Here is a 25,495-nt window from a genome sequence, read left to right as displayed (position 1 = left end):
TTTCCCAATGAAGTTCCCTGGTACTTGCTGCCCCCTGAGCATTCTTATCAGGAAACTCCTCTATGGTTTCACATGGTATTTGGTACCTATTGTCAAATATTTACAGGCTGCCAGCACTCAATGTGTGACATGGAACAGATCCCCATTGGATTGAGCATCTACCCAGCAATTTAGAGTTCTTCTGTTGTGGGTTTCTGATGGAGAGAATATCACAAACAGCAGGAAGAAATCTTATTCACCAGATGACACAGAAGTGTTACTCTGTTCCAAATCTCCCTCTCTTTAAGAGAAAATTCAGCCCAATAATACAGAGGTCTTTAGAAAAGAGATTGTGATTCTTATTTAGATCTTGTAGGCGATGATAAGAGAAAAGGGCAAGGAAATAAACAAGGGGCAGAGAGAGAGGGCTGATATTTGAGCCTAACATTGCTCAAAGTATTTTCCAATTAATATCCATTCTTCAGAATAGTCATTAGCTGAAAAAGAGAGAGATTGTTTAGTCAGATGAATTTAGGAAAACTGCCATTAAGAACAGTTTTTAGTGTAGGACTCAGGGAAGCCCTTAATACATTAATGTGTTTATGCATCTCCACAAGGAGGTAGTCCAAAAGGACAATGTTCTAGACATTTCACATGAATTAATTTCTTTTAATCGTCACAATTCCATGAAATAGGTAATATCATTACCCTCATTTTACAAATGAGAAAGGCGAGGTGCAAAGTTAAGACATTTCTTGCCCAGAGTCACTCAACAAACAGGTAGTGGAATTAGAAATTAAACCCAGGTCATCTGACTCCAGAGCTATTGCCCTGACCCACCATACCATACAGATTTGATAAATATTGAGGAAAGGGTGAATGTACCATGGGAGTTATTTCAGGGAAATGAAAGGTCATTGCCTTTAAAGTGGTTTTACAGCATGTTTCAAAGAGAGAATCTGATGGAAAGATATTTGTGCCTTTTCACGTGATCATCATATTCCTGATTCTTTCTAATGGCACCAGCTTCTCCCACTCGCATCATGTCCTTAAGCATGCAGTGAATGGTCTATGGGAGGGTACTGTGAATCATGGCGTTGTATCTGGTGGCTCCTTCTTGACCTTGGAAAACTAATATTCAGGCTTTCCTCTTGCTTAAGATGTTCTTAAATTATACCAAAATTTCATGTGTCTTTTAAAAGCTAACAGACTTTATTTGTTAAAGCAGCCTTAGGTTTGCAGAAAAATTAAGCAAAAAGTACTTACAATTCCCACACACCCCCTTCTCCCCACTCCCATAACCAGTTTTTCCCATTATTAACATCTTTCATTGCTGTCGTACATTTGTTAGAATTGATGAACTGATAGTGATATATTATTATTAATTAAAGGCCATAATTTACATTAGTGTTCACTTTTTGTGTTCTGTGGCTTTTGACAAATATGTAATGTCATGCATCCATTACATGTGCTATTACGGTATCATGCAGAATAGTTTCACTGCCCTAAAAATCTCCTGTGCTCAAATGATTAATCCCTCTCTCCCTAGATCCAAACCCCTGGCAACTGCCTTTTCCAGAACATCATATAATTGGAATCTATAGTATGTAGCCTTTGCAGATTGTTGTCTTTCACTTAGCAATGTAAATTTAAGATTCCTTCAAGTCTTTCACAGCATGATAGTTCTTTTTTTTAAATTACTGAATAATATTTCATTATATGGACGTACCACAGTTTATTGATCCATTCACCTTTTGAAGGACATCTTGGTGCTTCCAAGTTTTGTCAGTTATTAGTATAGCTGCTATAAGCACCCATGGCCAGGTTTTTCTGCGGATGTAACTTTTCAACTCATTTGGATAAATAACTAGGAATGTGATTACTGGATCACATAGGAAGAGCATATTTAGCTTTATAAGAAACTGCCAGACTACCTTCCAAAGTGACTGTACTGTTTTGCATATCCTGCAGCAATGAATGAGAGTTCCTGTTGCTCCACATCCTTGCCAGTATTTGATGTTGTCAGAGTTTCAGATTTTAAGTATTCTAATAGGTGTGTAGTAACATCTCATTGTTTTAATATGCAAGACATATGATGTTGAACATGACATATGATGTTGAACATCTTTCATGTGCTTATTTGCCATCTGCATATTTTCTGTGCTGAGATCTGTTCAGATCTTTTACCCATTTTTAAATTGGGCTGCTTTCTTACTGAGTTTTAAGAGTTTTTTGTATATTTTGGATACAAGTCCTTTATCAGATATGTGTTTTGAAAATATTTTCTCCCAGTCTGTGGCTTGCCTTTTCATGCTCTTAATAGTTTCTCTCATAGAGAAGATTTTTTTTTTTTTTTAATTAGTTTCTGCTTTATAACAAAGTGAATCAGTCATACATATACATCTGTTCCCACATCCCTTCCCTCATGCATCTCCCTCCCTCCCACCCTCCCCATCCCACCCCTCCAGGCGGTCACAAAGCACCGAGCTGATCTCCCTGTGCTCTGCGGCTGCTTCCCACTCTCTATCTACCTTACGTTTGGTAGTGTATATATGTCCATGCCTCTCTTTCGCTTTGTCACAGCTTACCCTTCCCCCTCCCCATATCCTCAAGTCCATTCTCAAGTAGGTCTGTGTCTTTATTCTCATTTTGCCCCTAGGTTCTTCATGACATTTTTTTTTAAATTCCGTATATATGTGTTAGCATACGGTATTTGTCTTTCTCTTTCTGACTAACTTCACTCTGTATGACAGACTCTAGGTCTATCCACCTCATTACAAATAGCTCAGTTTCGTTTCTTTTTATGGCTGAGTAATATTCCATTGTATATATGTGCCACATCTTCTTTATCCATTCATCCGATGATGGACACTTAGGTTGTTTCCAGCTCCGGGCTATTGTGAATAGAGCTGCAATGAACATTTTGGTACATGTCTCTTTTTGAATTATGGTTTTCTCAGGGTATATGCCCAGTAGTGGGATTGCTGGGTCATATGGTAGTTCTATTTGTAGTTTTTTAAGGAACCTCCATACCGTTCTCCATAGTGGCTGTACCAATTCACATTCCCACCAGCAGTGCAAGAGTGTTCCCTTTTCTCCACACCCTCTCCAGCATTTATTGTTTCTAGATTCCTTGATGATGGCCATTCTGACTGGTGTGAGATGATATCTCATTGTAGTTTTGATTTGCATTTCTCTAATGATTAATGATGTTGAGCATTCTTTCATGTGTTTGTTGGCAGTCTGTATATCTTCTTTGGAGAAATGCCTATTTAAGTCTTCTGCCCATTTTTGGATTGGGTTGTCTGTTTTTTTGCTATTGAGCTGCATGAGCTGTTTATAAATTTTGGAGATTAATCCTTTGTCAGTTGCTTCATTTGCAAATATTTTCTCCCATTCTGAGGGTTGTCTTTTGGTCTTCTTTATGGTTTCCTTTGCTGTGCAAAAGCTTTGAAGTTTCATTAGGTCCCATTTGTTTATCTTTGTTTTTATTTCCATTTCTCTAGGAGGTGGGTCCAAAAGGATCTTGCTGTGATTTATGTCATAGAGTGTTCTACCTATGTTTTCCTCTAAGAGTTTGATAGTTTCTGGCCTTACATTTAAGTCTTTAATCCATTTTGAGCTTATTTTTGTGTATGGTGCTAGGGAATGATCTAATCTCAAACTTTTACATGTCCCTGTCCAGTTTTCCCAGCACCACTTATTGAAGAGGCTGTCCTTTCTCCACTGTACATTCCTGCCTCCTTTATCAAAGATAAGTTGGCCATATGTGCGTGGGTTTATCTCTGGGCTTTCTATCCTGATCCACTGATCTATCTTTCTGTTTTTATGCCAGTACCAGACTGTCTTAATTACTGTAGCTTTGTAGTATAGTCTGAAGTCAGGGAGCCTGATTCCTCCAGCTCCGTTTTTCGTTCTCAAGATTGCTTTAGCTATTCGGGGCCTTTTGTTTTTCCAAACAAATTTTGAAATTTTTTGTTCTAGTTCTGTGAAAAATGCCATTGGTAGTTTGATAGGGATTGCATTGAATCTGTAGATTGCTTTCGGTAGTAGAGTCATTTTCACAATATTGATTCTTCCAATCCAGGAGCATGGTATATCTCTCCATCTATTTGTATCATCTTTAATTTCTTTCATCAGTGTCTTATAGTTTTCTGCATACAGGTCTTTTGTCTCCTTAGGTAGGTTTATTCCTAGATATTTTATTCTTTTTGTTGCGATGGTAAATGGGAGTGTTTTCTTGATTTCATTTTCAGATTTTTCATCATTAGTGTATAGGAATGCCAGAGATTTCTGTACATTAATTTTATATCCTGCTACTTTACCAAATTCATTGATTAGCTCTAGTAGTTTTTCGGTAGCATCTTTAGGATTCTCTATGTATAGTATCATGTCATCTGCAAACAGTGACAGCTTTACTTCTTCTTTTCCAATTTGGATTCCTTTTATTTCCTTTTCTTCTCTGATTGCTGTGGCTAAAACTTCCAAAACTATGTTGAATAAGAGTGGTGAGAGTGGGCAGCCTTGTCTTGTTCCTGATCTTAGTGGAAATGGTTTCAGTTTCTCACCATTGAGGACAATGTTGGCTGTGGGTTTGTCATATATGGCCTTTATTATGTTGAGGAAAGATCCCTCTATACCTACTTTCTGCAGGGTTTTTATCATAAATGGGTGTTGAATTTTGTCGAAAGCTTTCTCTGCATCTATTGAGATGATCATATGGTTTTTCTCCTTCAACTTGTTAATATGGTGTATTACATTGATTGATTTGCGTATATTGAAGAATCCTTGCATTCCTGGGATAAACCCCACTTGATCATGGTGTATGATCCTTTTAATGTGCTGTTGGATTCTGTTTGCTAGTATTTTGTTGAGGATTTTTGCATCTATGTTCATCAGTGATATTGGCCTGTAGTTTTCTTTCTTTGTGACATCCTTGCCTGGTTTTGGTATCAAGGTGATGTCGGCCTCGTAGAATGAGTTTGGGAGTGTTCCTCCCTCTGCTATATTTTGGAAGAGTTTGAGAAGGATAGGTGTTAGCTCTTCTCTAAATGTTTGATAGAATTCACCTGTGAAGCCATCTGGTCCTGGGCTTTTGTTTGATGGAAGATTTTTAATCACAGTTTCAATTTCAGTGCTTGTGATTGGTCTATTCATATTTTCTATTTCTTCCTGATTCAGTCTTGGCAGGTTGTGCATTTCTAAGAATGTGTCCATTTCTTCCAGGTTGTCCATTTTATTGGAATAGAGTTGCTTATAGTAATCTCTCATAATCTTTTGTATTTCTGCAGTGTCAGTTGTTACTTCTCCTTTTTCATTTCTAATTCTATTGATTTGAGTCTTCTCCCTTTTTTTCTTGATGAGTCTGGCTAATGGTTTGTCAATTTTGTTTATCTTCTCAAAGAACCAGCTTTTAGTTTGGTTGATCTTTGCTATCGTTTCCTTCATTTCTTTTTCATTTATTTCTGATCTGATCTTTATGATTTCTTTCCTTCTGCTAGCTTTGGGGTATTTTTGTTCTTCTTTCTCTAATTGCTTTAGGTGCAGGGTCAGGTTGTTTACTCGAAATGCTTCCTGTTTCTTAAGGTGGGATTGTATTGCTATAAACTTCCCCCTTAGAACTGCTTTTGCTGCGTCCCATAGGTTTTGGGTCGTCGTGTCTCCATTGTCATTTGTTTCTAGGTATTTTTTAATTTCCTCTTTGATTTCTTCAGTGATCACTTCGTTATTGAGTAGTGTATTGTTTAGCCTCCATGTGTTTGTATTTTTTACACATCTTTTCCTGTAATTGATGTCTAGTCTCATAGCATTGTGGTCGGAGAAGATACTTGATACAATTTCAATTTTCTTAAAATTACCGAGGCTTGATTTGTGACCCAAGATATGATCTATCCTGGAGAATGTTCCATGAGCACTTGAGAAAAATGTGTATTCTGTTGTTTTTGGATGGAATGTCCTATAAATATCAACTAAGTCCATCTCGTTTAATGTATCATTTAAAGCTTGTGTTTCCTTATTTATTTTCATTTTGGATGATCTGTCCATTGGTGAAAGTGGGGTGTTAAAGTCCCTTACTATGATTGTGTTACTGTCGATTTCCCCTTTTATGGCTGTTAGTATTTGCCTTATGTATTGAGGTGCTCCTATGTTGGGTGCATAAATATTTACAATTGTTATATCTTCTTCTTGGATCGATCCCTTTATCGTTATGTAGTGTCCTTCCTTGTCTCTTCTAATAGTCTTTATTTTAAAGTCTATTTTGTCTGATATAAGAATTGCTACTCCAGCTTTCTTTTGATTTCCATTTGCATGGAATATCTTTTTCCATCCCTTTACTTTCAATCTGTATGTGTCTCTAGGTCTGAAGTGGGTCTCTTGTAGACAGCATATATATGGGTCTTGTTTTTGTATCCATTCAGCCACTCTGTGTCTTTTGGTGGGAGCATTTAGTCCATTTACATTTAAGGTAATTATTGATATGTATGTTCCTATTCCCATTTCCTTAATTGCTTTGGGTTCGTTATTGTAGGTATATTCCTTCTGTTGTGTTTCTTGCCTAGAGAAGTTCCTTTAGCATTTGTTGTAAAGCTGGTTTGGTGGTGCTGAACTCTCTCAGCTTTTGCTTGTCTGTAAACGTTTTAATTTCTCCATCAAATCTGAATGAGATCCTTGCTGGGTAGAGTAATCTAGGTTGCAGGTTTCTCTCCTTCATCACTTTAATTATGTCCTGCCACTCCCTTCTGGCTTGTAGGGTTTCTGCTGAGAGATCAGCTGTTAACCTTATGGGGATTCCCTTGTGTGTTATTTGTTGTTTTTGCCTTGCTGCTTTTAATATGATTTCTTTGTGTTTAATTTTTGACAGTTTGATTAATATGTGTCTTGGTGTATTTCTCCTTGGATTTATTCTGTATGGGACTCTCTGTGCCTCCTGGACTTGATTAACTATTTCCTTTCCCAAATTAGGGAAGTTTTCAACTATAATCTCTTCAAATATTTTCTCAGTCCCTTTCTTTTTCTCTTCTTCTTCTGGAACCCCTATAATTCGAATGTTGGTGCGTTTAATGTTGTCCCAGAGATCTCTGAGACTCTCCTCTGTTCTTTTCATTCTTTTTTCTTTATTTTGCTCTGCATCAGTTATTTCCACTATTTTATCTTCCACCTCACTTATCCATTCTTCTGCCTCAGTTATTCTGCTATTGATCCCATCTAGAGTATTTTTCATTTCATTTATTGTGTTTTTAATCGATGCTTGATTCATCTTTAGTTCTTCTAGGTCCTTGTTAACTGTTTCTTGCATGTTGTCTATTCTATTTCCAAGATTATGGATCATGGAAATAGAATCTTGGATCAGCTTTACTATCATTATTCTGAATTCTTTTTCAGGTAGACTGCCTATTACCTCTTCATTTGTTAGGTCTGGTAGGTGTTTATCTTGCTCCTTCACCTGCTGTGTGTTTTTCTGCCTTCTCATTTTGCTTATGTTACTGTGTTTGGGGTCTCCTTTTTGCCGGCTGCAGATTCGTAGTTCCCGTTGTTTTTGGTGTCTGACCCCAGTGGCTAAGGTTGTTTCAGTAGGGTGTGTAGGCTTCCTGGTGGGGGGGACTAATTCCTGTGCTCTGGTGGTTGAGGCTCGATCTTGTCTTTCTGGTGGACAGGTCCACGTCTGGTGGTGTGTTTTGGGGTGCCTATGGCCTTATTATGTTTTTAGGTAGCCTCTCTGCTAATGGGTGGGGTTGTGTTCCTGCCTTGCTAGTTGCTTGGCATAGGGTGACCTGCACTGTAGCTTGCTGGTCGTTGACTGAAGCTGGGTGCTGGTGTTGGGATGGAGATCTCTGGGAGATTTTCGCTGCTTGATATTATGTGGAGCTGGGAGGTCTGTTGTGGACCCGTGTCCTGAAGTTGGCTCTCCCACTTCAGAGGCACAGCACTGGCTCCTGGCTGCAGCACCAAGAGCCTTTCATCCACCCGGCTCAGAGTAACAGGGAGAAAAAGTAGAAAGAAAGAATTAGTAGAAGAAAGAAAGAGAGAGGGAAAGAAAGGAAGAAGGGAAGAAAGGAAGGAAGGAAGGAAGAAAGAAAGGAGGGAGGGAGGGAGGAAGGATGGAAAGAAAGAAGGAAAGAAAGGAGGGAGGGAGGGAGGAAGGAAAGGAAGAAAGACAGGAGGGAGGGAGGAAGGAAAGAAAAAGAAAGTGGAAAGAAGAAGGGTGGGAGGGAGGAAAGAAAAAGAAAGAAGGAAAGGAGGAGCGGAGGGAGGGAGGGAGGAAGGGAGAGTAGGAAAAAAAGAAAGAGCAGGTAAAGTAAAATAGAATAAAGTATGAAATATAGTAGCGTTATTAAAATTAGAAAGTAATTATTGAAAAAAAAAAAAAAAAACCGGACCGATAGAACCCTGAGACATATGGTGGAAGCAAAGCTATACAGAGAGAATCTTACACAGAAGATTACACATACACATTCACAAAAAGAGAGCAGGGGGAAAAATCAAAAATCTTGCTCTCCAAGTCCACCTCCTCAATTTGGGATAATTCGTTGTAAAAAGAGGAAAAGGGCGAGAAGTCTGAAATCTTGCTCTCTAAGTCCACCTCCTTAATTTGGAATAATTCGTTGTAAAAAGAGGAAAAGGGGGGAAAGTCTTAAATCTTGTCCTCAAAGTCCACTTCCTCAATTTGGGATGATTCGCTGTCCATTCATGCACTCCACAGACGCAGGGCACATCAAATGGACCGTGGAGCTTTAATCCGCTGCCTCCGAGGCTGCACAGAGAGATTTCCCTGCCTCTGCTCTCACAGCTCCCGGGTCTCAGCCTTGGACCTGGCCCCGCCTCTGCGCGTAGGTCGCCGGAGGGCGTCCGTTCTTCGCTCAGACAGGACGGGTTTAAAGGAGCCGCTGATTCGGGGGCTCTGGCTCACTCAGGCAGAGGGGAGGGAGGGGCGCGCAGTGTGGGGCGGGCCTGCGGCGGCAGAGGCCGGCGTGACGTTGCAGCAGCCCGTGGCGCTCCGTGCGCTTTCCCGGGAAAGCCGTCCCCGGGTCTCGGGGACCCCGGCAGTGGCGGGGTGCACAGGCCCCCCGGAAGGCGGGGCGGACAGTGACCCGCGCTCGCACACAGGCCCCGCGGCGGCGGCGACAGCGGCGGCGGGCCGCGGCGGCGGCGGCGGCGGGCCGCGGCGGGCGGCGGTGGCGGCGGCGGCGGGCCGCGGCGGCGGCGGCGGCCCACGCCCGTCTCCGAGGTCCGTGCCTTACCCGCGGCTCGTGCCTGTCTCCGGCGCTTCCCCAAGCAGCCCTCTTAATGCCCTCTCCTCGCGCACCAGGAAACAAAAGGGAAAAAAGTCTCTTGCCTCTTCAGCAGCTCCAGACCCTTTCCCCGGACTCCCTCCGGGCTAGCCGTGGTGCACTAACCCCTTCAGGCTCTCTTCCTGCCGCCAGCCCCAGTCCTCTCCCTGCGCTCCGACTGAAAGCCGATACCCGAGCCTCAGCTCCCAGCCCCGCCCGCCACGGCGGCCGAGCAGACAAGCCTCTCGGGCTGGTGTGTGCCTGAGGGCACCGGTCCTCTGTGCCAGAATCTCTCCGCTTTGCCCTCCGCACCCCTGTTGCTGTGCTCTCCTCCGCTACTCCGAAGCTTTCCCCCTCCGCCACCTGCAGTCTCCGCCCGCGAAGGGGCTTGTAGTGTGTAGAAACCTTCCCCCCTTCACGGCTCCCTCCCACTGGTGCAGGTCCCGTCCCTATCCTATTGTCTCTGTTTATTCTTTTTTTCTTTTGCCCTACCCAGGTATGTGGGGAGCTTCTTGCCTTTTGGGGGGTCTGAGGTCTTCTGTCAGCGTTCAGTAGGTGTTCTGTAGGAGTTGTTCCACGTGTAGATGAATTTCTGATGTATCTTTTTATCCTTTGTGCTCAGTCTAGTTTCACTTGCTCACAGGGGGTCGCGTGTAGAGGCCTCACACCCGGACACCCGACTCTTCAGAACGCCTCAGCTTGCTGAGCGTGTGGAGAAGCGCGCTGCACCACACCCCGATCCAAGATGGCGGCCAGATTTTTTTTTAATTGTAATGAAGTCTGACTTATCAGTTTTTCTTTCATGGATCATGGTTTTGCTGTTTTTAAAAAGTCATTGACAAACCCAAGATTTGTTGATTGTGTTAATGTGTACAGTTTCATGCGTACAGCTGTAATGGTATTTTGTTGTGGCTTAAATTTGCATTTCCTTTGTGAATAAAGATGTTGAGCACCTTTTTTGTGTACTCAGCCACTTGTATATCTCCCTTTTTCAAGTTACTGTTCAGAGCATTTTCTAATTTTGAATTAGGTTGTTTATATTTTGAGTTTATAAGTTCTTTACACATTTTGGATGCACATTCTTTGTCAGATATATATTTTGTAAATATTTTCTCATCTGTGATTTGCCTGTTTTCTTAATGTTGTCTTTTGACAAGTGGTGTTACGAATTTGGTGAAATCTAAAAAAAAAAAAAGTCATTGACAAACCCAAGGTCACCTAGATTTCTCCTATATTATCTTATAGGAGTCTTATATTTTTGTATTCTACATTTAGGTCTGTGATATATTTTGAGTTAATTTTTGTGAAAGATGTAACATCTATGTCTAGATTAATCTTTTTTTCCATGTGAATATCCATTTGTTCCAGCACCACTTGTTTAAAAAGCCTACTTTTTGCATTGAATTGCCTTTGCTTCTTTGTCAATGATCAGTTGACTATATTTGTGTGGATCTATTCCTGGGCTTTCAACTCTGCTGCATTGGTCTGCGCATTATTTCACCAACACCACACTGTTTGATAATTGCAGCCTTATAGCAAGGCTTGAAATTGGGTGGTATGAGTGTTTCAAATATCTTCTTCTTCTTCGACATTGTGTAGGCTATTCTGGTCTATTGCCTTTCCATATCAATTTTAGAAACAGTTTGTAGATATCCACAAAATAACTTGTGGAGATTTTGATTGGGATTGCTTTGAATCTAATATCAAGTTGGCAGCTCTACAATATTGAGACTTCTTATCCATGAACATAAAATATCTCTCCATGCATATTTAGATTTTTTATGATTTCTTTCATCAATGTTTTGTAATTTTTCTCACATATTTTTATGTTTATTATTTGTGTGTGTGTGTGTGTGTGAACGTGTGTGTGTGTGTGTGTGTATGTAGTATATGTTTTGTTAGATTTATACCTAAGTATTTCTCTCTTTTTTTTGGTGCCAATGTAAATGATATTGTATTTATAAATTAAAATTTCAATTCCAATTGTTCATTGTTGGTATATGGGAAAGCAGTTGACTTTTAATATTAACCTTGTATTTTGTAACCTTGTTATAATTACTTGTTAGTTCCAGGTGTTTTTTGGGTAAATTCTTTGCACTTTTCTACATAAACCATGATGTCAGCTGCAAGCAAAGTATTATTTCTTCCTTCCCAATTGTATACCTTTTATTTCCTTTCCTTGTCTCATTGCATTAGCTAGGAATTCTAGAATAATGTTGAATATGGTTGGGTAGAGGAGACATCCTTACCTTGTTTCTGATATTATGAGGAAAACTTCTAGCTTCTCACCATTAAATATGATATTAGCTGTAGGTTTTCTGTGATGTGTAGTTGTGGAAGTTCCCTTCCATTCCTATTTAGCTGAGAGGTTTTATCATGAATGGGTGTTGAATTTTGTCAAACACTTTTTCTACATCTATTGATATGATCATCTGATTTTTCTTCTTTAGCCTGTTGATGTGATGGATTACAGTAATTGATTTTTGAACATTGAAATAGCCTTGCTTAACTGGGATAAATCTCACTTGGTTGTGCTGTATAATTCTTTTTATACATTGTTGGATTTAATTTGCTAATATTTGGAGAAGTTTTTTGCATCTATGTTTTATGAGATTTATTTTTCTGTAGTTTTTGTTCTTTTATAATGTCTTTGCTTGGTTTTGGCATTAGGATGATGCTGTTCTCATGAAAAGCAATAGGAAACTTTCCCTCTAATTTTATATTTCTGGATAAGATTGTAGATAAATGGCACAATTTCTTCCTTAAGTGTTTGGTAGAATTCACCCAGTGAAACCATTTGGGCTTCACCAGTGAAATCATTTTGGCGTCACTAGTGAAACCATTTGGGCCAGGTGCTTTCTGTTTTAGAAGGTTTGTTTGTTTGTTTATACATACATACATACATACATACATACATACCACAACCACCCATTTCACCCACCCCTGCCTCTGGCAACCACTAATCTGTTCTTTCTATCTAGGAGTGCAGTTTTTTGTTTTTGTTTTTTAGATTCCACATGTAAGTGAGATCATACAGTATTTGCCTTTCTCTTTCTTACTAATTTTACTTAGCATAATGCCCTCAAAGTCCATCAGTGTTGTTGTAAATGGCAGGCTATCCTTTTTTATGGCAAAAAAATATATACCTATGAATATATCACATTTCCTTTATACATTCATATATATGCATTTCCTTTATGCACTTATATATAATATATATGTGAATATTTATCACATTTCCATTAAGCATTCAGCTGTGTATGAACCCTTGGTTTGCTTAGCTTGTTTCCATGTCTTGGCTATTGTAAATAATGCTGCAATAAACATAAGGTGCAGATATCTTTTTGAGACAGTGATTTCATTTCCTTCAGACAAATACCCAGAAGTGGAATACCCAGAACTACCATAATAGATTGTATGGTAGTTCTATTTTTAATTTTTTGCGGAAACTCCATACTGTTTTCCATAGTGACTACACCAATTTACCTTCCCACCAACAGTGCACAAGGGTTTCTTTTTCTCCATATCCTTGCAACACTTGTTATTTCTTCTCCTTTAGATAATAGCCATTCTTACAGATTTGAGGTGATATCTCTTTGTGTTTTTAATTCACATTTCCCATTATTCATTGTTTTAATTTCTTTAGTAGATATAAGCCTATTCAGGTTACTTATTTCTCTTGGTGTGAGTTTTGGTAACTTGTATAATTCAAGGAATTCGTACATTTCATCTTAATTATCAAATTTGTGGGCATAGAGGTGTTAATAATATTCTTTTATTATCCTCTTAATGTCCATAGGATTAGTAGTGATGGCTCCTCTTTTGTTTCTAATATGAATAATTTGGGTCTTCTCTCCTTTCTTCTTGGTTAGTGTGACTAAATGTTTGTCAATTTTATTGACACTTACAATGAACCAGCTTGTGTTTTCATTAATTTTCTCTACTGATTTCCTTATTTCAATTTCATTGATTTCTGTTCTAACTTTTATTTTTTCTTCTCATCTTATTTGGATCTAATTTGCTCTTCTTTTTCTAGTTTCCTAAGGTGGAAGCTTTGGTTATTGATTTGGATCTTTCTTCCTTTCTAACATGTCCATTCAATGCTATAAGTTTCCCTCCAAGCACTGCTTTTGCTGCATCCCACACATTTTGATAAGTTGCACTTTCATTTTCATTTGGTTCAAGATATTTTAAAATTTCAATTGACACTTCTCTTTGGTCCACGTGTTATTTAGAAGTATGTTGTTCAGTTTTCAAGTACTCAGAGATTTTCCAGCACTATGTTATTGATTTCTAGTTTTATTCCATTGTGGTCTGAGAGACTACTTTCTATGATTTCTATTCTTTTAAATATGTGAGGGCTTTATGGCCCAGAATGTGGTTTATCTTGGTAAATGTTCCGTGTGGGCTTTAGAAAAATATGTTCTGCCATTGTTGAATGAAATATTCTATAAATGTCAACTAGATTCAGTTGATTGATGGTGCTGTTATGTTCAGCTGTATCCATATATAGTGGACCATTAGATCTGTCAATTACTGTTAGAGGGTCATTGAAATCTCCAACTATAGTAGTGAATTTGTCTAGTTCTCCTTGTAGGTCTATTAGATTTTGTCACATGCATTTTGACACTCTACTGTTAAACACATACACATTAAGGATTTTTATGTCTTAGAGAATTGACCCCTTTATCATTATGTAATACCCCTATTTATCCCTGATAATTTTCCTTGATCTGAAGTCTGCTTTGTCTAAAATTAATATAGCTACTCCAACTTTGATTAGCTTTAGCATAGTATGTCTTTCTCCATCCCTTTACCATCAATATATCAGTATCTTCCTATTTAAAGTAGGTCTCTTGTAGACAATGTATAGTTGGTACTTGTTGCTTTTTGTTCTTGTTGCTGTTATCTCCTCTCACAGTCTATCTTTTTTTTTTTTTTTTTTTTTTTTGCTGTACGTGGGCCTCTCACTGTCATGGCCTCTCCCGTTGTGGAGCACAGGCTCCGGACGCACAGGCTCAGTGGCCATGGCTCACGGACCCAGCTGCTCCGCGGCATGTGGGATCTTCCCGGACCGGGGCACGAACCCGTGTCCCCTGCATCGGCAGGTGGACTCTCAACCACTGCGCCACCAGGGAAGCCCGGCAGTCTATCTTTTAATTGGTATATTTAGACCATTCACATTTAAAGTGACTATTGATATCACTGGCTTAATATCCACAGTATTTGTATCTATTTTCAATCCAGTACTCTTATTCTTTGTTTCTTTTCTTCCACTCTTTTTCTATATTCTGTGGTTTTAATTGAACAGTTTACATGATTTCATTTTCTCTCCTCTCTTAACAAATCAATTATAATTTTTTTGTTAATTAGTGGTTTCACTATAGTTTTCAGTATAAATTCACAACTTATCCAAGTCCACTTTCAAATAACACTTTACTACTTCATGGTTAGTGCAGGTATTTTATAACAGAGTTTTCCCATTTCCTCCCTTACATTTCTTATAATATTGTTGTCTTTCATTTCACTTATCTAAATGACAGTCACTGAAAACATTGTTGCTGTTATTATTCTGAACAAGCCGTCTGTTAGGCCAATTAAAAATAAGAGAAACTAAGTTTAATTTTACTCTCATTTATTCATTCTCTAGCACTTTTCCCATCTATTATTTGCTTGTTTGTTTATTCATTTTTATTACAGTTGATTTACAGTATTATGTTAGTTTCTCGTATATAACACTTTAAATATTTTACTCCACTCTTTTCTTGCTTGCATGATTTCTGTAATTTGTAATCTTATTCCTCTATATGTAAAGTGCCCCCACCCTCTGGCTCCTTGCAAGATTTTCCCCTTTTTTAAAATTTTCTGAAGTTTGAATATAATATGGCTAGGGGTAGGTTTCTTAGTGTATACCTTTTTTCACAGTCTCTAAGCTTTCTGGACCTGAAGTTTGTTGTCTGTCATTAATTTTGGAATTTCTCAGCCATTATTACCTCAAATATTTCTTTGGCTTCTTTTCCACTCACTTTTCCTCTGGTATTCCCATTGTGCACATGTTACATCTTCTGTAATTGTCCCACAGTACTTTTATATTCTGTTCTTTTTAACTTTCTTTCATTTTTCTCTCTACCTTCAGTTTGGGAAGTTTCTGTGGATATATCTTCAAGATCACTGATTCTTCTCTCAGCTGTGCCCAGTCTACAGATGAGCCCTTCCAAGACATTCTTAATTTTTGTTACAGTGTTTTTGAATTCTCACATTTCCTTTTGATTCTTTCTTATGGTTTCCATCTTTCTGTTTATATTACCCATTTGCTCTGTAGTCCACCTATTCCATTAGAACCTTAGCATATTAATCAAAGGTATTTTAATTTTCTAGTCAGAGGTATTTCAGAAATTTCTAATTTCTGCCTTAGTTGAGCCTGGTTCCAATGCCTGCTTTGCCTCTTAAAACTGTGCTTTTGCCTCTTAGCATGCCTTGTAATATTTTGTTTAAAATTAGATGTGATGTATTGGATTAAAGAGACTGAGGTAGATAGGCCTGTACTGCGAGTTTCTATGTTTATCTGGCTAGAATTTAGGCTGCATTTGCTGCTTGCTGTGGTTCTAGGTATCAGAGGCCAATTTTTCCTCTCTTATTTTTGTTTTTGCCTCCCCTGGTCTCTCTGGGTTTCCCTAGAGGCTTCTTAAATAAACTCCAAGCCTTGAAGTTCATTCCCCTGTAAAGCACTGTTAACAATACAGGAGTCTGATAGATGTGGTGGAAAATGTGGGAGCAGTGGAAGCATCCTATAGGCCTGTAATTAGTTCTCATTGTTTTAGACTGTGATCTGAACTGTGACATTCAGAAGAGTTTCTCAGCTTTTTTCTCCCTTAGATGAGATAGGAAGTCTAGAGCGTGATATACATGGACATTTCCCTTCTCCTAGATGAAGTCTAGAAGGGCCTAGAGTTGGGTATTTTCCTTCCTCCAGGTCAGTTAGTCTCCAATAAAACCCAAGTCATTAGGCTCTGATAAAACGTTTCTTTTCTTATACAAATTTATTTATTTATTTATTTATTTATTATTTAGCGATATAACTGACATACAATATTACGTTAGTTTCAGGTGTACAACCTAATGATTTACTATTTGTGTATATTGTGAAATGATCACCACATTAAGTCTAGTTAACATCCGTCACCATACATAGTGGTTTCTATGTACCACCATTCATAGTAGTACATAAAAGGGTTTCTTTTGAGGGAAGTCCTTTATTAAGCAGAATGGAATATTCTAGGAGTATTTCAAAATGGTTCTTTCCTTACTTCTCTTGCCCTCCTCCCCACCAGAAACACAAAAGGATATTTCTCCAGCATACATCCTGAGAACCTAGTGGAGCTCCTGGAGGTGAAAGCTCACAAAAGTGCGTGGTCCGTCCCCCCACCTCTCCTCAAGACTTTGTCTCTCAGACTAGTCTACATTGAGCTTCTGGAAATTTTTCAGTTACACTTTAAGTGTTCCTACCAGAACTGGCTTCAGTGGCAGCCTCTGTTCCTGGTCTTCTGCTCTAAGTATCCACCTCTGTATCCACCTCTCTCGCTAGCTTTCAGGGCAGTGATTTATCCTATACATCAATTCTCTGATGACCCAAGAAGAATTGTTGATTTTCACTCTAGTAGCTTTTTTACTGTTGTGAGGTTGAAAATGACAACTTCCAAGTTCTTTACATGTCATACCAGAAACTAGAAGTCAATTTCATGTGCTTTTGAGGAGAAACACTTCCCACACTCCATCTGCTGTCTCTCTGGATTATTTTTCCTGCTTCTGCACCTTCTCTTCTACTAGAAATTCTCTTCCCACCTGTAAATAATGATAAACATTTTACTGCTCATTTGTTCCTCCACCAATGCACAGTGGATTCTCTTCACAGAAAACATTTGTAGTACTTATTCCCTATACCCTCCGTCTGACCCAAACTTTTGTTTTCCTTTGACTTTTTCTGATCATTTTGTGACCCAGTCTTTCCAGAGAGACATGTAAAAGGCTTAAGGTGAACTAAAACAACCTGAGAGTTGATATGATTCCTTTCTCCCTAAGGGTCTCCTGAGACCTTGCAGGGTGAATTCAGAGACAGAATTCATGAATTCTGACCATAAAGGGCATGTCCTCCCTACCTCTCAATCTCAAGCTTCCAGCCACCCATAGGGTGACTTTGTAAGAATAAGAGAAAGGCAATCTTCCCTTAAGAACTCTACTTCTAGCTCTCATTCATTAGCATAGTAATTTTATGAGAGCAAGTTACTTTACTACCATCTGCAAGGAAATGTTGTAATACAGGCACACCTGAGATGCTTACCCTGTGAAGGGAGCCCTCTTGGATATGCGTGCACAATCTGTACATCCAAACTGGGAGGCCCTGCCTCTGATTGCTTAAGACATTTAAAAGGGATTCTCAATCAGAACCATAAAAAAGCAGACCTCTGAATCCCTCTTATTATATTTAAAAGCTAACATTTTATTTCTTTAAATGTTCTCTTTTTATGCTCGGTTAAATCTCTTCTCTGTTCATTTCACTATTATCTGTTCTTCAAAACCCAGCCTAAGTCCTACCTTCTCTAAGACAATTTCAATAACTGCTGCAAACCTCACTGATCTCCCACATCTCTTAAAATCTACACCACTGATCTGCCTCATAGAGTCCATTATATATTGCCATGTCTTGTTCACTGTTATCTCAGAAATGTTAACTTTTCCACCTAAGGAGGTTGGGATGCCCTGAGCACAGAAACAACACTTTTACATTGTTTTATGTCCCCCATTGCCTTTATCTAGGGGCACTGAGTGGTCTTTTTGTAAACACATTCTGGTTAGATGATAGTATCATTAGAAGACAAATGAACTGTAGGTTCTCCTAAACTTTTGTTGCCTCAGCCTTTGATGGTTGAGTCCCTGGGTCTCAGCTATAATTAATCCTCTCCATTTTTTATAACTTTACACCTGGATAAAGACATAAGACAAATCTGAACAAAGAACAATACCCTAGATTGAGAGTGTGAATGAAATAATCACAAAAATGTAAAAGTGAGCAAAAGGGGGTTCATATACATTTTTAGTGAACTTTGGTGGTTTTCTTTTTTGTCTGTTTATTTATTTAATTTTTATTGGACTGTAGATGATTTACACTGTTAGTTTCTGCTATAGAGTTCTGTCCACTTTTTTAGACTGTTTTCCTATATAGGTTATTACAGAGTATTGAGTAGAGTTCCCTGTGCTATATAGTAGGTCCTTATTAGTTATCTATTTTATATATAGTAGTGTGTATATGTCAATCCCAATTCATCCCTCCCGCCAACCCTTCTCCCCCTGGTAACCATAAGTTTGTTTTCTACATCTGTGACTCTATTTCTGTTTTGTAAATAAGTTCATGTGTACCCTTTTTTTTAGATTCCACATGTAAGTAGTATCATATGATATTTGTTTTTCTCTGTCTGACTTACTTCACTCAGTATGAAAATCACTAAGTCCATCCATGTTTCTGCAAATGGCATTATTTTGTTCTTTTTTATGGCTGAGTAATATTCCATTGTATATATGCACCACATCTTCTTTACCCATTCCACCATCAATGGACATTTAGGTTGCTTCCATGTCCTGGCTATTGTAAATAGTGTTGCAATGAACATTGGGGTACAGGTATCTTTTCAAATTATGGTTTTATCCAGATATATGCCTAGGATTGGAATTGCTGGATCATATGGTAACTCTATTTTTAGTTTTTTAAGGACCCTCCATACTGTTCTCCATAGTGACTGAATCAATTTACATTCCCACCAACAGTGCAAGAGGGTTCCCTTTTCTCCACACCTTCTCCAGCATTTATTGTTTGTAGATTTTTTGATGAGGGCCATTCTGACTGTTGTGAAGTGATACCTCCTTGTACATTTTATTTGCATTTCTCTAATAATTAGTGATGCTGAGTATCTTTTCATGTGCCTCTTGGCCATCTGTATGTCTTCTATGGAGTAATGTCTATCTAGATTTCCTGCACATTTTTTGATAGGTTTTTGGGTTTTTTTGACATGGAGTTGCATGAGCTGCTAGTATATTTTGGAGATTAATCCCTTGTCAGTTGCTTCATTTGCAGTGTTTTCTCCATTCTGTGGGTTGTCTTTTGGTTTTGTTTATGGTTTCTTTTGCTGTGCCATACCTTTTACGTTTCATTAGGTCCTATTTGTTTATTTTTGCTTTTATTTTCATTACTCTAGGAGGTGAATCAAAAAAGATCTTGTGCAATTTATGTCAAAGAGTGTTCTGCTTATATTTTCCTCTAAGAGTTTTATAGTATTCAGCCTTACATTTAGGTCTTTAATCCATTTTGAGTTTATTTTTGTGTATGGTTTTAGGGAAGTGTTCCAATTTCATTAATTTACATATAGCTGTCCAGTTTTCCCAGCATCACTTATTGAAGAGACTGTCTTTTCTCCATTGTATAGTCTTGCCTCCTTTGTCATAGATTAGTTGACCATAGGTGCATAGGTGCATCTCTGGACTTTCTATCCTGTTCCATTGATCTCTATTTCTGTTTTTGTGCCAGTACCATAATGTTTTTCTCACTGTAGCTTTGAAGTATAGTCTGAAGTCAGGGAGCCTGATTCCTGCAGCTCCGTTTTTCTTAAGATTGCTTTGGCTATTCGGGGTCTTTTGGGTTTCCACACAAATTGTAAAATTTTTTGTTCTAATTCTGTGAAAAATGTCATTGGTAATTTGATAGGGATTGCATTGAATCTGTAGATTGCTTTGGATAGTATAGTCATTTTGACAATATTGATTCTTCCAATTCAAGTACATAGTGTATCTCTCCATCTGTTTGTGTCATCTTTGATTTTTTCATCAGTATCTTATAGTTTTCTGAATACAGGTCTTTCACCTCCTTATGTAGATTTATTCCAAGGTATACTATTCTTTTTGATACAATAGTAAATGGGATTGTTTCCTTAATTTCTCATTCTGATCTTTTGTTGTTAGTGTTTAGGAATGCACAAGATGTCTGTGTATTAATTTTGTATCCTGCAACTTTACCAAATTCATTGATGAGCTCCAGCAGTATTCTGGTAGCTAGGATTTTCTATGTATAGTATCATGTCATCTGCAAACAGTGACATTTTTACTTCTTCTTTTCCAATTTGGATTCCTTTTATTTCTTTTTCTTCTCTGATTGCCGTGGCTAGGACTTCCAAAACTATGTTGAATAAAAGTGGCAAGAATGGGCATCTTGTCTTTTTCCTCATCTTAGAGGAAATGCTTTCAGTTTTTCACTGTTGAGAATGATGTTTGCTGTGGGTTTGTCATATATGGCCTTTATTATGTTGAGGTAGGTTCCCTTGATGTCCACTTTCTGGAGAGTTTTTATAGTAAATGGGTATTGAATTTCATCAAAAGCTTTTTCTGCATCTATTGAGATGATCATATGGTTTTTATTCTTCAGTTTGTTTATGTGGTGTATCACATTGATTTATATATATTGAAGAATCCTTGCATCCCTGGGATAAATCGCACTTGATAAGGTGTATGATCCTTTTAATATGTTGTTGGATTTGGTTTGCTAGTATATTGTTGAGGATTTTTGCATCTATGTTCATCAGTGATATTGGCCTGTAATTTTCTTTTTGTGTGGTATCTTTGACTGCTGTTGGTATCAGGGTGACGGTGGCCTCATAGAATGAGCTTGGGAGTGTTCTTTCTGCTGTAGTTTTTTGGAATAGTTTCAGAAGGATAAATGTTTGATAGAATTCACCTGTGAAGCAATCTGGTCCTGGACTTTTGTTTGTTGGAAGTTTTCAAATCATAGTTTCAATTTTAATACTTGTGATTGGTCTGTTCATATTTGCTGTTTCTTCCTGGTTCAGTCTTGGAAGGTTGTACCTTTCAAAGAATTTCTCAATTTCTTCTAAGTTGTCCATTTTATTGGCATATAGTTGCTTATAGTAGTCTCTTATGATCCTTTGTGTTTCTGTGGTGTTCATTGTAACTTCTTTTTCATTTCTAATTTTATTGATTTGATGAGGCCCTGTCCCTTTTTTTCTTGATGAGTCTGGCTAAAGGTTTATCAGTTTTGGTTATCTTTTCAAAGAACCAGCTTTTACTTTTAGTTTCATTGATCTTTTCTATTGTTTTCTTCATCTCTATACTATTTATTTCTGCTCTGATCTTTATGATTTCTTTCCATCTACTCACTTTGGATTTTGTTTGTTCTTCTTTCTCTAGTTGCTTTAGATGTAACATTAGGTTATTTATTTGAGATTTTTCTTGCTTCCTGAGTTAATAATATTGTATTGCTATAAACTTCCCTCTTAGAACTGCTTTTGCTTCGTCCCGTAGATTATGGATCGTCGTGTTTTCATTGTCATTTGTCTCTAGGTATTCTTTGATTTCCTCTTTGATTTCTTCAGTGATCCATTGGTTGTTTAGTAGCATATTGTTTAGTCTCCACATGTCTGTGTTTTTTACAGTTTTTTTCCTGTAGTTGGTTTCAAATCTCATAGCGTTATGGTTGGAGAAAATGCTTGATATGATTTCAGTTCTTAAATGTACTGAGGCTTGATTTGTGGCCTGAGATGTGATCTATCCTGGAGACTGTTCCATGTGCACTTGAGAAGAAAGTGTATTGTGCTGCTTTTGGATAGAATGTCCTATAAATATCAGTTAAGTTCATCTGATCTAATGTGTCACTTAAGGCTTATGCAACACAGAAAACAATGAGAGAAATCACATACAAAGGCCTTAGAAAACTAGGCAGAGGGCAGCTTAGGAAGTAGATATCAGCAAATAATAGCTAGAAGTCAGTGGAAGCAATTTAAAGATACCTCGGAGGAGCACAAGCTGGACAGAAGCATACAGGAGAGTTTGTAACATGGAGTTGGGCAGCCTTTATAGCAATGCAGCCCCAACACCAGTACTCTGAGAGCATGATGATATTCAATGGACTTTGCTTTCATTGTGGTCTCTTATCTTCGCTGTCTATTATAGTAGTCACTAGCCATATGTGGGTATTTATATTTAAATTGTTTAAAATTAAATAAATTAATTAAATTTTAAAAAAATTCAGTTTCTCATTTGCACTATCCACATTTCAAGTACACAGTAACAACATGTGGCTGATAGCTACAATATTACAGAATACAGAATAGACTGTTCTCAGCATTGCTGAACATTCTAATAGGTAGCATTGGATTAACTAGCGCTTCCATCATTTCAGTTAATTTTCCCAAGAAACATATGTGCTCAGACATCACACTTTTCTTTTGTTTGCTGAGCAGTTTAAAATAATGAGAAAAAGAGAGTAGAATTATTCTGTTCGTGATAGATCCAATATAGAATCTCCAGTGAGAGGCTTAAGCTCAAACCTGGAATTCAGTTAAAAATGTTGATTATCTATCCATCGCTACACTTATCCCCCTGTGTGCTCTCTTTTTCTCTTCCTCTGAGCATGTCCTGTCAAGTTGGAAAATAAGTGATTATTGGAAGCCAATCAGGTTGAGTAACAGACACCAATTAAGTATCTATTGAAAAGAGCAAACATGATGCTGGTTAATTCTGGCTTTTGGACTCCATGGCCCCCTATTGGTATTATGCAGACCTCCAGCAGGGTTTAGGATATGGTTCTCCAGTTCCTCTGTCAGACACCCACAGGGCACCCTGGATGCTCTTGACAGCATCAAGGGAAGCCTGGAGTTCCAGGACTGAATCTTCTTGTAATTGATGAAAAATATTTACAGCTGCCACATCCCCAAGTTGTAATATATGTTTCTTATCTTAAAGGAAATGTCATGGCACATAGAAGATGTCCTTTTGGTTTTATAAATGTACTGGAGATGAATTGGGAGTGTTTTGAAGCATCAATTTGTAGAGAAGAAACGGGGAATGAGATGGTAACAATCATGGCCAGACGCTATGCTAGAGACTTGACAACAAAGAGTTCCCATTTAAATATGACAAGAACCCTACCCTGTAGGAATTATACCCACTGTTACTGATGAGGAAACTGAGGCTTAGTGAGGTCAAGCGATTTTACAACCATTTCAAATGTTGCCATTAAATGGCAGAGGTGGGACATAAACCCATCATTGTCTGACACCAATTTTGAGTTCTCCACCTTATACTCCAGCAGTATTTGCTGTACAGATAAGAAAGCATGGCCTTTTGACTGGGACCACCTCTTCCACTTTATCAGAAGTCCATGCAGGCTCCAACTGGGAAGTCCTAAGAATTTGGGCACTGTTAAAGTTGGAAGTTTTTTACTTTTGTCAGGGGTATATATGTAGGGATCTTGGCCCACATCTTGTATTTATTGAATCATCCTTCTTCTAGCAAACAGTTATTAAGAATCTATTGTGCATCAGATGTTGGGGATATAGAGATGAATAAATAAAGCATGAATTCTGCCTTCAAGTAGCTCAGAATATCCTATATGATATAGATACATCAGTAAGCTATTACAAAGCAGGGTGACAGATGTAGTGAGAGAAGGAAACATAGGGTGCTCTGCAGTGGCGTTCCAGAGGTAAGATGGTGGGAGGAGCAGACAGGAGCAGGCAGTGAGGGGATGCATTGTGGAGACATTAAAAGTAGTAACAGAAGCAACTAAAAGTGAGGCTTCTTTTTAAATATCACCACGTGGTAATAAATTCTAGGCAATGTCAGCAATAAAAATCTCCTACTCCCCCAAATCATTTCTTGGTCTAACTTCTAAATAATTGCTGGTGTTACTGTTGAATTTAAATAATAAATACATAAACAGGAAATTGGCACATTTTTGCTACCTTTCCTTTAGGAAACCTTTCACTCTACATGGAAGTTAATTCAGAGAACTCCCAGTTGTACCATCAACTCACCCCCCACACACCTCCATCCCCCAACACATACCTAACTACACTCATTTGTTTCCAGAGTCAGTTCATGATCGTACAGATGAGCTCACCTCTGATGTTGTTTGTCTCCAACCTCTGAAGTACCATGTATTCCTGCATTTAAACAGTAGATTCAAAATAAGCAATGAGAGCACAATGGTTGGAAGGATGACAGGACTAGAGTTACTTCATGCTAAGTGACCACTTATTTGATTTAAAATTAAAAACTGAAACAGTACAAACCTGTAATAGTTTTATTACAGGTCAGGAGAGATTTTAATTCATACGTGAAATATTTTACAGATTTTGTGAAAACCTTTTAAATTGGCATTTTTTCTTTTAAAATTGTCAATTGTTTTTAAACTAGTGAACACATTAGGAAAATAATGATTATTATGAATTATTATGTGATTTCAACTGAAAATAATTTCATCATTTAGAAGAGAGAGGTGTTGGGCCTCCCTGGTGGCGCAGTGGTTGAGAGTCCGCCTGCCGATGCAGGGGATACGGGTTCGTGCCCCGGTCTGGGAGGATCCCATATGCCGCGGAGCGGCTGGGCCCGTGAGCCGTGGCCGCTGGGCCTGCGCGTCCGGAGCCTGTGCTCCGCAACGGGAGAGGCCACAACAGTGAGAGGCCCGCATACCACAAAAAGAAAAAAAAAAAAAAAAAAGAAGAGAGAGGTGTTAAAAAGAAATCTGCTCTGGATGTTTGATACACTAGGTCCAGCACTGGTGCTGGAGGTCCAGAGAAGGAGGCTCCTGACACCTTTAGGCTTGAGAGTACCCAGTGCATTTGAAGAGCTCAGGATAGTGGGAATCTAGGATAGCTGTTAGGAGGAACAAGAGCTGAGTTTGATGAGGCCAACAGGGACCAGGTAAGGAAGGCCAGAGGCTTAGAAGGTTTTGAACAGGGAGAGAAATGGTTAAGTTTGTGCATTGAAAAGTCTATTGACAAGAAGTATGACATAGGCAGAAGCCTGTTTTTTTATGTCACTTCATTTCTTTTTAACTTAAAAAATGTTAACAGCTTATTTTAAATTAACTTCAGGCTTACAGAAAAGTTGCAAAAAGACTTTTCAAATATCCTTTGCCCAGAATCCCCAACAATTATATCTTAGCAGGATTGATACAATACTGTAAATACACTACTATTATCTAATCTATAGACCTTATTTGAATATCACAAATTTCCCACTAATACCCTTTCTTTTGGTCTAGGATTCAACACTGCATTTAGTTATTGTGCTTTTACTTAGTATCTCCTCGAATTTGGGACAGTTCCTCAATCTTGCTTTGTTTTTCATGACCTCAGCACTTTTGAGAAGCACTGGCCATTTATTTTGTAGCCTAATCCTCAGTG

This window comes from Mesoplodon bidens (assembly GCF_964165515.1).
Source record: "Mesoplodon bidens genome assembly, chromosome: 1".
NCBI lineage: Eukaryota > Metazoa > Chordata > Mammalia > Artiodactyla > Ziphiidae > Mesoplodon > Mesoplodon bidens.
This window is presented reverse-complemented; position numbering follows the sequence as displayed.